This window comes from Anser cygnoides, chromosome 1 (assembly GCF_040182565.1).
Source record: "Anser cygnoides isolate HZ-2024a breed goose chromosome 1, Taihu_goose_T2T_genome, whole genome shotgun sequence".
In the NCBI taxonomy this organism is placed as follows: domain Eukaryota; kingdom Metazoa; phylum Chordata; class Aves; order Anseriformes; family Anatidae; genus Anser; species Anser cygnoides.
Window position 1 is genome coordinate 87,587,231 of NC_089873.1, and position 15,935 is coordinate 87,603,165.

Consider the following 15,935-nt stretch of genomic DNA (forward strand, 5'->3'; position numbering starts at 1 on the left):
TTTCCAGCAGCTGGTGAGTGGTGTGCATCGCCAGGGCAACATGCACGAGAGCCCAGTGGTCCCAGTCTCAAACTGGGGACCTGCCTCCCTCACTCCAGTCTTTTTCAGAGCCTGGAGCTATCTGGGTCCACAACGGGGACTCCCTGTTGAAAGCAGAAAGAGAGTTTTCTGAAAGAGGCATTGACTGGCGCTTAGCTGCAAAGCCCCCGATTTTATCGGCGAATACAGATGTGTGCAGGCGTGCAGGGAGTGATGCAGAGCACGCTGTCAGCAGGCTGCCCGCTGGAGAGCAGCGCCCCAGAGGGGGCTGCCCGCAGGCCCCATGGTGCTCAGCAAACGGAGGGCGCTTGTTGCGCACAGCACAGTAATTGTATCTCAGTCCAAATGAACTCCAGGATCACTCCGGGATATAGTTATTATTATGGTTAACAGGAAGCTAACACCAGCTACGGCTCTGCAATGTACTATTCCCTTGTTGCCTGATTGGATGCCATAACTCTCTTGCTCCTAACAGCGATTGCTTTCCGCGGTCTCCATCCATTTTCCCTGCAAGAAATACAGCTGCCTTGGATTTTGACTCCTTCCTCATTGCACTGCTCTAGCTCACATTTCTCTCCCCCGTCCCACAGGCACCCACAGCCTCCAAAGCATGAAGCCCAGGCCAAAAACAAAAGCAGTAAGTTTTCAGCAGGCAAACGTGCATCTGGGTGCTGTCACTCAACACGGGGGACACCACACCACCACGGGTATATGCCACTGGTCAAAACCCATTTACGAGTCAGTAATTGCTTATAGCCAACGAACAAGCCCAGAACAATTTTTCCAACACAATTTCCTCACTCTGGCATTGACGACGACACTCCTGTAAGACTGCCTGCTCTACCCTCCTGGCCCAGCACCTGGGTCAGGATGAACACCCCCTTTCTGAAGAAGGGAGCACAGCCCCAGGCATCTCAGTGACTTTCTGGGGGACACAGGACAGGTCAGTGCTGGAAACCCAGCCCTCATCTCCCCCCAGTGCCAAGCCTCACTTGCTACTTTTGAATGCTCACTTTACAGCACAGCATTTCCCTTAACGAAAAGATGGTTAAAGATTTCAGAAATCAACACAAAACACATTTCATGCTTCGGCTGAGATTCTCCTCCAAGGTACGTACTGACCCCGGCTTCACCTTAAACAACATATACATTTCCATAAATGCTGCTGTTCATCCCAGTGGTGCAAAGAGCTGCTTGAAGGGGCTGGTTTGGCTCTGTTAAGGAGCGAGTTGGGGAGGTGGAGAGGTGCTTCAGCTGGCTACAACCTCTGTCCTCCCAGGGGCATTTCTGTGGCCTTGGGCATTCGCTCCCAGGGCTCCCAGACACGGCCAGAGGTCAGGTTAGGTGTGCTGTGCCCAGACCCCGCTCCCACCCTCTTTCCAGCATGGGCAGCAGCAAACCCAGGACAGTAACACCCCATCCTGCCCACGGGGCAGCAGCCTGCTCCCCACGTGCATGCACACCCACCCATTGCAGCACGCAGAGGCTTGGTGTGACATGGGTGGGATGCTCCAGCAGGCCAGGCAGCACACTACCCAGCTGTGACGTATTAGTGTAAGGCTTAATTAATTAATGAGGGCTTTGGGAGCACAAGGTGATGGCTTTAAGGCCGTGGGGCTGATACTTCGACCACTAGCAGCTGCAGCACAGGCTGCAGTGTTGTAGCAGGGAGGAGGAAAGATGCTCCTGTTTAGATGGAAATGATACCGATGGGCACGACTGACACAGGAGCAGGAATTGCGCTGGGCATCTCGACTCCGGGATCCGTCGTTATCTGCCCGTTCTAGGCACAAATAGGAACAGAGATACCATTTTGACAGCAGCGATGTGGTTGCTCGGAAAATGGGCCAGTGAAAATTGATTTCTGAGCTCGCTGCTAGGGAAAGAACAAAGAATAATTTCAGGTTGTCCAGAAATGCAGATTTTCCAGTTTTCTTGCTGACACCTACCATGGAAAGAATAAATATCGAGCATTGTCAAAAACCTTGCTTTGGCACAAAAATTCAATGCCATTTACTTCATGTTCAGGGTTTGTGTTTTGCTTTATGCTTTAAAAAAATGTATTTCACAATGGAACGTTATTTCAAAATGAAAAAGTGAAATGTTTTGTTTAGAAACTGTGGAAATAAAACATTTAGATTGAAAAAAAAGGCTCCCCTCCATTCTTTAAGCCAGAACCATTCATCGAACTGTACACACATTTGCAAATGGATTCAGGTGCCCTGAAAATTGAGGTGCTTTCCCCTCCAGCTGATAGCAAGGGGGGAAATAGCCTATTCCTGAATTGGAGTTAATTTGTCCTTGAAGCTCTTTAACTCACCTGGAACCAGCAGCATTCATCTTTGCTGCAGCCAGCTGTGGGAATGACCGGGCTGCGAAACCATGGGGAGGCGAGGCTGGTGGGCGATGGAGGGGCATCGTCCCGCTGCTGCTCCTTGCCATACGTCCTGCCACGGGCAGGTGCAGCCCCTGCTTCTACTCAGGTGCCCTGAAACCTGTCCCAGGGTATTATAAAATTTGGGATTGCGTGTGGACACCTCTTGCATATTCCAAACAATTTTTTTTTAATTTTTTTTTTTGTGAGGAGAGGCATGCAACTTGGCTGCAGTCCCTGTGCCCTGATAGCCCTCCCTTCCCAGAGGGTGACGGGGCGACAGCTCTCTGTACGGCTGTGGTCTTCACCACTTACCCAATATTTCTGCTGTTTATCCTACTTTTGCTCTTCTAATTAAGCTCCTTATTAAAGCAATTAATTCTCCAAACACAAAACTGCAGCAAGTGAAAATTACTACCAACCAAAGGCTGTTTGGTGGAGTGTGGTAACGGGTCCCTGAGCACTGCATCTTAATCCTGGTCCCCATGGGTAAGCATCCTTGCAAGGAAGCCGACCCCTGCTGATGGAGCGGGGCTTAGCAGAGGACGAGGGTAAAGCACAGAGGCCCTCCTCTTTCCTTGGGAGCACGCTACAGGAGTCTTCAAGCCAGCAAGCCAAAGGCAGCATGTGTGAGGCACTGAAACCATGTGCTGAGACCTGTGACATCTGTGGCTGGTCAGACCAGCTCGTCACAGGCCGGTGTCACTCTCCAGCCGGTGCAAGGAAAAGCAGGTGCAAGATGCCAAGCCCCGGGGCCCTGGCAGACCTCCGTGTAGGGATGCTGGTGCAGGACGAGCCAGCTCATGGGCAGAGCCATCGGTTACATTTCTGATGAGCCCCCACTGTGCACCACTGACTGCTGGCAGAGGCAGGAAGCTCTCTCTTGACTTCCAGGGGCCCCTTCTTCCAGGAGAGGGGTGCAGACATGCTTCACGGGGCTGTGCAGGGGAGCGCAGCCCCTGCTGGTGCTGTACGTGCTGGAAAAAGGCTTTGCTCTCCTTCCGTGCCTGCGGACACTGCCATCACTAAACTCACAGACCCGCTAGGACAGCTCCACTGTTAGGGAGGTGTAGGCCAGCCGAGGGGCTGCCCGGCTGGATACAGCGATGCTGGGGATGGTGGTGCCTCACCTGGGCTGGAGGATGGGGATGGTGCCCTCCCAGGGGCTGCAGCACCCCAGCGCAGGAGGGGACCGGAGCCGTGCCCGGCTGTGGAGGTGGCACCCCTGCAGACGCATGTGTCTGTGGTGAGACTCTCACACAAAAATAAATAAATAAATAAAATAACAGTAGAAAATACCATTGCAGTGACCCAGAAATCAAGGAACTGCTACTTTGGGAGGCAAGACAATAGCCAGGAGCTCATCTTTCATCAGCCTCCGATGTCCCACAGCTCTAATTGACCTCAGCAGAAAACACAGATGTGCCGCACTTCCAGGGAAAAGAAAAATCATGCCTCAGGGTTATCTCGGATATTCCCAAGCGAGTTAATAGCCAGAGAAATTTGGTTGTTTGCATCTAGCTACAGGAGGTTTCTGTCTGTGAAGACATATCTATTGGATTGCTGGCTGATACCACATGCACCTTCTTTGATGTGCATTTTTGGGTCAATGCACGCCGATGTGCTCCAGGTCCCCTTTTATCCTGCACGAGCCCGAGAACCATTTCCGATGGTTCTCATCGAAAAGTGATCTTCACCCCCGTACCCACCTGGGCAAACAGGCCCTGGCAGACGTCCCAGGTGGTTTGTTGCTGCCCTTTGAGAAGAAGGCCAGGAGCAGTGGGGCTGTACTTTGGTGCCAAGGGGGCTGGAGGCGCTTGGGGCCTCCCGCGCTTCAGGGCCGCACCGGTGCCTTGCCGGCTGTGTGGATGCTGCAGCTGTACCTCTTGGCTCCTGCTCCTCTCCCGATATCTCTTCCCATCGCCTGCACCTCTCCCTACTCGTTACGGAGGAGTTTTTGCAAGCCTTCCAGCTTTGAGCAATGCCAGCTGCATGTTGAGGCTGATTTTCTTTATATAGACGCTGTTTTTCTCTCTCAATTAGTGGTCTCTGGAAGCTCTCAGGCCAATTGTTCAAGAGCATATTTCATAGCTGCGTATGGCAGCACGGGGAGGAACCGCTCCAATGCTCTCCCAGCACAGAAAGAGAAGCGCCGGGTCGGGCTGCAGGAGCTCCCAGGAGCCCGGCAGCAGCCTGGCAGAGGAGGGCACGTGAGTGGGGCACACCAGGCTGGTGAGGGGACAGGCATGCTAAGTGTGTCAAGGGGAGCGTGGTTTTACCCCCTAGGAAGGGTGAGCTTGCTGTGATACGAGACAGTGAAGGGACACAGGGGAAATCCCTAGGGACTGGGATGAAGTCAGAGGCTTGCGTGCACTTCCCGGCAGATAACCCACGCACGGAGGTTACGTGCATGGGGGCAGGACAAATTCCTCCCCAGTTTCAAGGAATTCAGAGGGTGAAATCAGTTGTGTGTGCTGCAGAGCGCACCAAGAGGAACAAGCCGTGTTTCCAGTCACGGCTTATGTCTTGTTTACAGATCCAGCCTTGGGAAGCAAGCGGCCTCCTCCTCGAAGAGCTGCTCTTCCCTCACATCTTCATTCATTAAGCAAGCTGTCGACAGAAGCCTGTAGTGCAAAGCCCAAACACAGCAGTCGGCTTGGGAGACCGCTTTATTTTTAGAAAGAAAAACCTCAAAACTACCATATTTCTCCAGAGAACCAGCTCCAGAACTGTTGCTAGTAAGAGCTGCCCTGAAAAAGGCACCGTTTTTAACGATGGCGTTTAGCGGCATCCCCAAGAGCCCAGCACTCTTGCAGTTTTAGCAGAGGAGGGGAGTGATTTTGGAGGAAGGAGCCCAGGGCCCATGAAGGATGGTGGGACTGGTGGCCTAATGGGGCTTCGCTTGCAGTGCACAGCTTGGAGCAAGGTGCAGATGCTTTTTGCTTACAGGCCCCAGCATTTCCCCCCCCCAGCTTTGCGTAACGCGCCGAGCTCTCAGGTTCCTAAGTGGGTTGCAGCGCGCAGTCCTTTTTGCTCAGTAACTCTCTCATTACAGGCCAATTTCCACTTATAAATTCATTTATAAGCCAGTCCATTTGCGCAGACCGTCTCGCTGGAGGCAGAGCTCTGCCTTGCTCTATCTCCATCTCCATCCTCCGCCGGAGCCCCTGCGCAAGGCCAGGCTGGGGTGTGCACAACCTGGGGGGCTCAGCCCCCTGCAGAGCCCCCCCTCACCCAGGCAGAGGCTTAACGCTGGCCTGGGGGTCTGGGGGCACCTCTTTGCACCCCAGCACCCCCTGGGTGTCCTCCCACCGCCGCAGGGCACAGCCCCGAAGGGTGTTGGGCAACGAGGCAGGCAGCGGGGCAGGAGTGACCAGCACCTTCGGGGAAGGAGAAAGGGGAATGAGTGCGGGGCCAGCCCGGCTTTATTCCCGGGAAGCCCCAGCAGATGGTGCCAGACGGCCAGGAACCCTCCGGGAGCCCGCAGCCGGCTCGAGCATCTCTGCGCTGCCCGCCCGGCCGGGGGGGGCGGCGACACGCGATTTTGGGGGTCCCCTCCCCGCCTCTCCCAGCGGGAGCTCGGCCCCCACCGCTTTTCGTTCAGCCTGGCCAACACCGCCTTGCTGCCAGCGCTCAACTTTCCGGCGTGAAGTTTGGGCCCCCAGCGAGCCGAGCGATGGGAGGTTCCCCCCCTTTTTCTCCTGGCTGACTTTGCTCTGGGCAATTTATCTCGCTCCTTAGTGTAACATTTTCCTTTGCACCATTTCATCCTATTATTCCAGAATAAATCAGGACCATTTCCATGTCGAATGCCAGCAGAGGAGCACCGCAGGAGGGGAAGTTTTGATGCTGACGGCAGCTCAGCCAGCAAGGAGACCTTCCCCTGAGCTGGCTGGCACGGCCAGCAGTCCCTGCGTACCAACTGTGGGGTCCCTGTACTCATCACACACACACGGGTACCCCACAGCAGGGGGTCTCTGCCAAACCTCCCCGAGCAGGAGGCAGATGCTGGCTGTGCATGGGATTTTCAAGCAGTGCACTGATCAAAAGAGAAGAGTCCCCATGACCCGGCTGGGCCTCCTAAATAAAATCAACGTGTGACCCAGGGTGATGGGGGGCCCATGCTACGCAGAGCAGGGATCCCTGTCACACCACAGGCACTAGGCACTTCCCCAAAGCCAAAGGTTTTGAAACATTTGTGGTTTGCGGAGCCTGGAGTGCTTCTCGGTGGAAGAAGTGAAGTGAAGTGCTTCCCTGCTTGCGCAGGTGGCAACGGCGAGCAGACAGCAGGCTCCCACACCCCTGACCCCAAAGAGCAGGATGGGCATCCCCAGGGAGCCACGCTGCCAGGGCTGGAAATTGCTGACCCCGAAAGAGCCAGAAGGGCTCTGGTGATGATGCAGGCATGGCTAAACAAAAGTCAGCTTTTAGACCATGAGCCCAGAGAGCCCTCCCATTTCTCACATACAGCCCAGCAGCTGAGATTACTCACACGTTATTTTAAACCATGACTCCACTCTTCGAGGCACACCGCTGCAACCCAGCGCTGGGGCGAGCAGAGCCCCTCTGGAAAGCAGGGCTGGGACTCACCAGCAGAGCATGTGATGGGACCAGGGCCTAGTTTCCAGCCATGGCCGTGGCAGAGAGCCATGGGGCTGACACCTCCTGTGGTCCCTTCCCCTTATCCTGCACAGTGCCCATTGTTACGGGGCCAAGGGTGTCAGAGGGCACATCCCATCCCTTCCAGGGTCCCACCAACTTGTCTCACCCCCAGGCGCAGTGAGGGCCAGGTGCCCAGGACCTGCTGCCTGAAGATGTGCTTCCTCCGACAGCTTTTTTCAGCCAGACGCAGGAGTCATGGCACAGCTGCTGCACTGCAGGGCTGGGTGAACAACTCTGTGTTCACTGCCTCTGTGGTTGAGCAAACCTTGTTTGTGTTCCCCACCAGGCTCCTCCTCTCCGAGGCTTCTCACGTCCCTCAGACATCAAAGGATGCAGTTTAGGCTTTGGGAGCCTAACCCATATCCCTCAAAGAGCCAACATAACCACATCTGATTGCACACCTGCCTTCACATTCAGGTAATTGCCCCAGGTGGAAGCCAAGGGCATGTCCGAGGAGAGTGGTGAGACATATCTAGGGAGCTGTGGAGGAACCAAACCCAAAGGTCAGTGCATAAACTGGTGTAGGTCTGGCATGTACCCTTCAGCTTTAACTGGGTAACACAAGCCTCAGGCCTGGCCCATGGGAAATCTTTGGACAAGGCTTTAAGAGAAGTGAAAGCTGCTGAAAAATGAGAAGTTTCACATGAACAGCCTGTGTTGGTATGGCGTGGTTTCAGTTGCTTGCAGCTTGCATAGAGGTTCCATATCACACCATGGGACTGACATTGTGCATAGCCTGACGTTCCTAGGGCAGGCAAAGGCAGCACTGAGAACCAGCGCGTACATAACAAATGCTGGAGACACTACCTGGATCTCCAGATGAGTTGCATGAGCCAGTTATGAGGCTCTGAGGTGGTTAGACTTCTACAACAGTGACAAGCAATAAAAAATTTCAATAGGTCATTGTTTTTTCCACATACCTCAGGCTTTTGAAGGGACAAAGGTCACTTTAAGATGATCCTTTCCTGAATGGTCTTCAAAAGCTTCTGTTCCTGCTTGATCAATACAGCCCCTCTGGCAAAGATGTCCTTGAGATGGAGGCCAACAGCAGCAACAGCAAACTTCTTTCCATGCTAAAATTTAAACAAAGGTGTTTCAGATGTGTATTGCGGATGTAAGACAGGGAAGACATACAGACAGACACGCACATACATACATATACATGAAAAAACTCCCCAGAATCTTAGCCATGTCTAAGGGCTGCAGCTCAAGCATGTGAAATCCTCTCCCCATTCTTGGAAGAGATCAAGAAGCAGCTCAAGAAACCCTCAAAAGCACGAAGGTTGCCTCAGAGGTCGAACCTCCATGGCAGGATGCTGGAAGGAGAGACCTAGCTCCAAGGGTGCAAAACTTCACAGCTTGGGCTAAAACACCAGGTCTCAGCTTGGCAACACTAACAAAACCAATGACCTCTTCTGATGTCCACACACCAGAGTGGAAGAGGGACACTCTCACGTGTGCACAAGCTGTTAGCGTGCAGGATGTACTTGCAAAGATCAACTCCAATAATCTGCTCAGGAAAAGATGAGCAAGAAATTTTTCAGAACAGCATTCCCAATATATACCCCTAAGGACATGCACTCCCTTCCCTTGGAATAGGTTTGGATCCTGGAGCCACTGAGATCTGGGAAGTAAATGACCTGGGCACTTCTCCCTGAAGCACATGGAGGACAGCCAGCCATAAACTGGGCTGGAAGAGAAAGAAAAGGTGACTTCACTTGGTGTTAAACCGCTCACAATTAGCATCTGCTCGTGGTCTCCATAATGTGGGCTGCCTCAAACAAGAAGCCTACAGCCTCAGCCCAAATAGAGGAACTTGAAGCAACAGGAACTTGGGAAACTCAGCAGAAAACCTGGGGCCAAAGCAGAAACACTAAACATATTTTACCTTGGCCACGTACAGCATAAGCCATAACCCGAACATTCTCACTGAAGCCCGGGAGTCCTAACAAACAGGAAGGGAGGACCACGCATTCAAGTGAAGATGCGATGCCAAAAGAGATGATGCTGTGGAGGAGGTGGCAGGAATTGGGTGGAAAAAGCATTTTTCAGGGCCTTGACAATGACACAGAGCACTCCCACCACAAGAGGAATTTCTTTAGAAAGCACTTTCGCTGGGGATTTATGGGAGAACATGGCCATATATTTTACAGCACATTCTTATGGCCTCATCGGTCAATAATCTGCATTTAACTCAGTCCCTTCAGAGTGTGATGGGCCATAACGCTTGCAAAGCAGCTGCTACATGCTGAAATAATAATCAAGGAAGCAGAGAGCAGAGCTGATAATTGACTCTGTTAATGTGCAAGTCGGGACGCTGAGTTATTGATCAGATGTGCTTCGGTGGTCCAGTGAGAGCCCAGTCCTTCATGCCTGGAAGTTATCAGCTGGACTGTTATCACCATGGGGTCCTCTTCTCTTTGGATATTCACTGATTCTGGGTTTCTTTCAACCTTTCCTCTGGGGCTGGTCTAAAACAGGACCCTGAAACAGCTGCTAGCAAAGCAGCATTTTCCCTGACACCAGCCCATCAGTCTCCTGATCTTTCAATAGCAGGGACAAACATGTGATGATGAGGAGACAACTGCTTTTCACCCCTGGGTACTTCTTCCTGGGACCATCCATGTCATTCCCACCAACCTGTTTTCCTTCTACTCCCAAGTGTAATCCATCGCTCCCCTCTTCTGATCTTCCACCCGCCTCTCCTCCTTGAGTTTCCTAAGCTGCATTGCTGCCTCTGCACTTTCCTGCCCATCCTCTGAGGTCCATAGCTGACCAAGGCTCTGCACTGGCACCTCGTGCCCCCATGTCCCCACTGGCCACCAGCTCACCCCACGTCCTAGCAGACATTGGAGCCAGAGATAGCTGCTTCCTGCACTGTCAACTGAATTTCTGCAGCCCGCCCTTGAACGTGCCCTCGCAAAAAGCCTTCTGAACAGCTAAATAAGTGTTGTCATACGGTTCTTCTCTCTCAGCTAATTCACTGGTTTGTTCAAAGACTTGCAAGAGCTCAGTAAATGTGGTTTCCTTTCGCAGAATCTCTGCAGGTTGCACCTCCGAGCAGTCTTAGCAGTGTAAGCTTCACGGCTGATTCTCCTAATTTGCTAGGTATTGCATTCATTTGCATGCATGTTGAACAGACCTGTAATTCTCCAGATCATCCCAAGAGCCTTCAAAGATGTGAGTATAACATTCACTGTCTTTATCAAACACTGCTCTTTCTTCTCTCTCCCCCTCTCTCTCTCTATTTTTTTTTTTTAAAGGAGAGGAGGAATATTTATTTTGGGGAGACAGCACTTCCATCCCAGTGACCTCTTGGCTGCATGCCATCTGGACCTGGCAGCTCACTGGTACTTACACGATCTGCTTGTTCCAGCTCTTCAGTCTCTAATGCTATCTCATCTTTGTCCAGAAGGGAGGAAGGTCTGAGCAGGCGTTTCCAGAGAGACTTCTGTAGTGAAAATGGATGTGAAGGAATTATTCAGCCCTTCAAGAACATCTTTAGTTTCCTTAATCGCTCCTTTTTAAATGCAGGTGATTCAAACCATCCTCAAATATTTAAGCAGACTTATCGATGTGGGTTACTTGGGAAATCAATGCTTTTATACCCTAGGTTTTTGCCCATTTAAACCTATTTCGATTTTCTAGGCCTGGGAAACATGCTGTCCAGTAAAGGGCACAAATTGCTGAGCCTAGGTGTCCAAACACACATGTGAGGGGGTTCAAGAGTCTTTAACAAGAATCTTTAACAAATCAGCGGAGAAAGGTAAAAGAAGAGTCAGTGGCTGAAAGCTAGAGCCAGATGAGTCCACTGGGAAGTAAGACGTGCTTTAACCATGGGGACAGGTAGGTACTGTATCTCACGCCAAGTGGAGAGCTGGAGGCTCTCCATCTTGATATCTTCATCATGGCAGCGTTACTCTGACCTGACACAAGATTTTGGGGTGAAAAGCTCTGGCCTGACTGAGGTCAACCAAGATGCCCTGGCAGCCTTCCTGGCCCCAGGTCCCCCTCACAGCCATTTATGCAGGCGGGGGTGCGTGTGCAGCGGCGAAGCACAGACCACCAGCCCCCCCCAAATGCTTCCAAGACGTGACTAAGGCTGCAGTGACGTGCTGCCGCTGTAGCTGATAACGGGCTGGGGAAGCAGCAGCGCTGAGCGGGGTCAGGAAGTCACGTCAGCGGCGGGCCCAGCCGGCGGCTGCGGCCTGCCCATGTGGAAGTGGTTAGCTGCACCCCACTGGGGGAGCCACGCGAGGCTGCAAAGGCTCCAGATCTGGCCCCGGGGAACAGCAGCCCTCAGCGGCACACGTCTGGGGGTGGGAGGTGTTAAATGTTACCTGGGAGCGTGCAGGAGGTCTGCCTGGGGGCCGCAACCACGCAGAAATAACCTTTGTGCTTTGTGAAATGAGCAGGGAGCCGCCAGGCTGTGTGTAACAGCACGCCCATCCCGGCCCGGCTAAGCAGGTGCTTTTCCAGGAGCCCCTTCAGCCCACTGAGACGTGGCAGGATCCTGCTGGTAGCTACGTTAGGTTTGACAGCCAAGCCAAAATGCCACGGTGATTTCTTCCAGGTTTGCCACGGCTTGGTGATTTTTAACACTCTGAAGCAGCAAATCATGGGTTTGCTTTGGATTTCTTGTAGAAACCTGCAACCTTCCTGTCCAGCTCTGGGACAGCAACACCACAAGGCCCTTGCTTCCTTGGATCACTCCTAACTGCTGTGTGGGCCAGGACCAGTGCCAGTGTCACAGCTCTCCTAAGCCACCCTTCTTCACCTCCTCCTGAACAGGACCCAAAAATGGACTCATCCCAACACAGAGGCTGATTTCAAAGGAAATGATGCGAGTCCAGCAGCCAACAGTGCTGAAAGAGCGAAAGGGGGCCAGACTTCAAGCGGAAGCCTGGCACTCCATCATACCTCTTTGTGGACAGAATGGGACAGGTTGAACTCCCCAAAATCTTGCTGAAGAAGCCATGTGTTGCTTCCTCTGGAAGGCAGGTGTCCAGTGTGCTCAGGAGGCTGAGGTTCAGCTCTGCAACCCAAACACGTGGAGAATGTGGGTTTTGAAAAGAAAAGTGGCATTTTAAAAAATGGGCATAACCAATTTCCACATGAGCATCAAGAAAATACATTCCAAATTCCCATGCCAGCTGGAACATGGGTTTGTGCAGAGCCCACAGCTAGCAGCAAATCCACACGGCAGGAGGTTCAGCTCAGGCAGCCTCCCCTGGTCCCAGCACTTCCCATGAGAAAGGAGAAGCTGCTCAGATGGGAAGGAGGGGGGCTGTGTTTCTTGGTGCCTTGGGGTTCCTCTTTCCTCAAAGGCTTCCTGAGCGATGTCGCAATGCCTTTGTCCACCGTCAGCATGCGAACAACCTCCACCACCTGCTCCTGGTCTCCTGGGGTAGATAGCTCTGCCAGCCGAGCCAAGTACCACCCCTTGACTAAACACCAGTCCTGCAGACACACCGTCTGTCCATCCCTGGGGCTCTCCTGACTTCATCTGCTTGGAGAGATTCAAGGAGACCAGCCCTGCCTCCAGACCCCAGCCTCCCTCCAGGTGTTTGCAGTTCCTCCCTGCTCAGCTTCTCCCCTGCAGCAGTAGGTGATACAGCAGACATCCCTCCCCACGTGCAGCCCCCCGTCACCCAGGGACACTGGCTCCAGCCATCCCTCCCAGGTTCCCCCGCCTCCCACCAGGAGGACTGTGATGGCACCATCCCCAAACAGCACTTGCCTTTGGTGGGAGAAGTGCTGTCTCTGCCGGCAGGCTCTTCCCTGCTTCCTTTCTTCTGCAGGAGGATTTGTTCCCTTGTCCCCCATCTCCTCCTGAAAAACACAGAGAATAAAAACAGAGATGTCTGCCACAGGGTTGCCCTTAATCAGAAGGGTGCAGGGACTGTGAGAGGCTGTAAACAGAAACCCAAAACATTTTGGACGTCTCACCTGCATCCCCCTTCAGCTGGCAGGCTCACAGCCTGCTGGTGGATCTAGACTCCTCTGTGTCATTTATCCTAATCTGTCCCCTCGTGCTGCACAGCAATCACCTTTCATCATGAGATCACACAGCTCCTACACCCACAACAGCGCACAAATCACCAGTCCCAGTCCTGTCTGAAATAAATCACAGCTAATCTACTTACTGTAGAGGAACAGGAAAAAAAATCACCTGCGACTAAACACAGCCAGGGAAGTGCTTTAGAAAGAGTGCTGTAAAAGATTCCCAATGCAGAAAAATAGATTTCAGCCTTTGAGAGCTGGTGTTGGTAGTTACCCAAAGGTTTAGTGTGTACACATTTCTACAGCCCACGCTGCCCTGCCTGCATTAGGAAATAGCTCCCCATCTTCTCAGCACAGAGAACATACCTGCTCTGGAGTGCCTAGCCTCCATCACAGCAGCAGTGTCCAGATCCAGGATGCTGCTCTGGATCACGCTGTCCTTCATCCCACTCCACAGCATGTGCCGAGGAGATGCAGGTGGAAACATCTGGCTCACATCTGAACCAACTGCTTGGAAGGTGCAGAAGGGGTATTTGGTCCTAATCCATTACTAAATGCTGGAAAGTTCAGAGTGCCTTGTTAGCCTGCTAAAAAAGCAAGTGCAATATAGAGAGAAATAAGTGTCCCCATTCCGCACCAAACATGCTTTTGATTTCTTAGAGAAATGTCACATTCAACACCGGGTGTCCTGTGATCACTTGGTTACAGTCCGCTGTTTTCCTTCCCTAATAGGATTTTCCCAGCACTACTTACCTCGTCATCATTTCATTGCTGCTAAGCCAAGATTCCCAGGCAATCTGTCCCACTGCCTCAAAACAACTTTCTGTCTGTCACTAACAGGTCTGCATTATCCATATGTCCTGCAGCCTCCACTGCTAACAACAGTCTTAATCCCCTTCCTTAATACCGGCTATCGAAGTAACACTCTCGGGCAGGAATAGATGTTAAATTCCAAATCGTTAGCAAAAACAGAACCAATTACAAGAAAAAAAAATAGCTAAGAATGAGAGATCTCTCACTGGGTTAAAAATAGATTTCTACTCATTCTCATGACTTCAGTTTGGCACGCCAACAGCGGGCTTTGCAGGCTCGGAAGGGAAATGTGCCCAGCTAGGGGGCCAGCAGCAGCAGCCCACGTGGATGGGCTGATGGAGTTACACGCATGCCTGCAGCAGGGACAAAGGTGTGCCCAGCACCACAGCTGGCTTTGAGGGCATGGGACACCCCCAGAGGAGACCTAGGCAAGCCCAGCACACCAGCAGGGAGTGGGCAGAGTTGGCTTCTGGCCTCGTTAGCCAGCGCTGGGGGCACGCAGGAACACACCTCCCCTCTCTGCTCCAGCCCCAGGAAAGTCACTCTGACCCTGGAGGGGTCTGGAGAGATGGACCTGCCCTCTCAGGCCCAAACCTATGAGAGCAAGGCCCTTGTTGAATACCCTGTGTTCAGCCAACAGCTCTCCAGATGGTGCTTCCTTGGTCATTTCTCACTGCGGTACAGAAACGAAGATCCTTGAGATCTGAGGAGGCAGCAAAAGGGTGACAACAGTTGCTCTTCTTATGCAAGTCTGTCCAGCACTTTGTACGCTGATACAGGTCATGGGCCTCCTCAGGGATCTGAAAGCATCTGAGGAGAAAGTGTGTCCATCAGGCACCTGTATCTCCCCTGGCTGGTCTTGCTGGAGGGATGTAATTTCCTTTGACAGCATCCTTTTCACAGCCCTTGAAAACCATGGAGTTGAAAACCACTGCAAAATGAGACATAACTGCTGCCATCTCTAGCGTGTACTTTAGATGATAACAGCATAGCAGGCACTGGCAAAATTAAATATATATATATCTGTCCCAAAGCAGAGTGGAGGATGGGGGAAGACTGCAAAAGGAGGATGGATCTCAGCAAGCACTAAGAAACAGCTGAACCTCTGGGAGATGAAGTGCATCTTCCATCTGCACATCAGGGAAAATTCTGAGAGAGAATAGTTTCCAGCTGGAAGAGAAAACCAAAGCCCAGCAGGGCTAAGGGACTGTTTCAGCTGAAGTTGCCCCCTTGATGCAGACCTGGGTTCACCATCAGTGATCATCTCCACCTGGGGGCATGGAGGAGCCAAGTGCAACACCAGCTCTGGTGGGCTGAAGAGTGACAAACGAGGGAGACTGCTGATACCAGCTCAACAGCAAGCCAAGAGTTTCTGTGCTGAACATTACGTTAAGATGGGTGTTTAAATGCCCTAATTTTTTTTTTTTGGCTGGGACTGGCAGAGGGGATTGGAGGAGGACACATGGGAACTGGATACAATTTCCACAAGAATTACTTGTTCTTCAGCTACTGAAGAGAGTCCCAAAGCCCTGTCATCAGTGAGCTTAAATTCATGATGTGGGGCTCTATAGTGTGCCAGGAAATGCTTGGAGGGGATGTCTACTAATGGACACGTCCCCAAATAATAAGTTGAAAGCCAGTGTGAAATATGAGGCAATAAGAAGATGGAAAGTTCCGTGAACAAGAGTAGCCACAGCTTGGCTACACAAAAACTTCATCTCTTCCAAGTATAGTAAATAGGAATAAAGCTCTGAGTCAGACCTTATTTGTCCTATTAATTTGGCTGTGCTAGTCACAACAGAGGGAAAAAAAGATGCACAAAACACTCTTAAATAGCTTAAACTAAAAACAATCACTTACCAACACACATTCACAATAAAAGCAATTAGCATGAAAGATATTAAGAACCTATCCCGTCTTAAAAATGTCTATGGGCCATAAATAGAGGTGCACAAAAGATAGATTAGGAATAAATCTCAACCTCTTATGCCATCGATTCTCTAGTTAATTATCAGATAATCACCATGGTGTTCGTTTGCAGAAT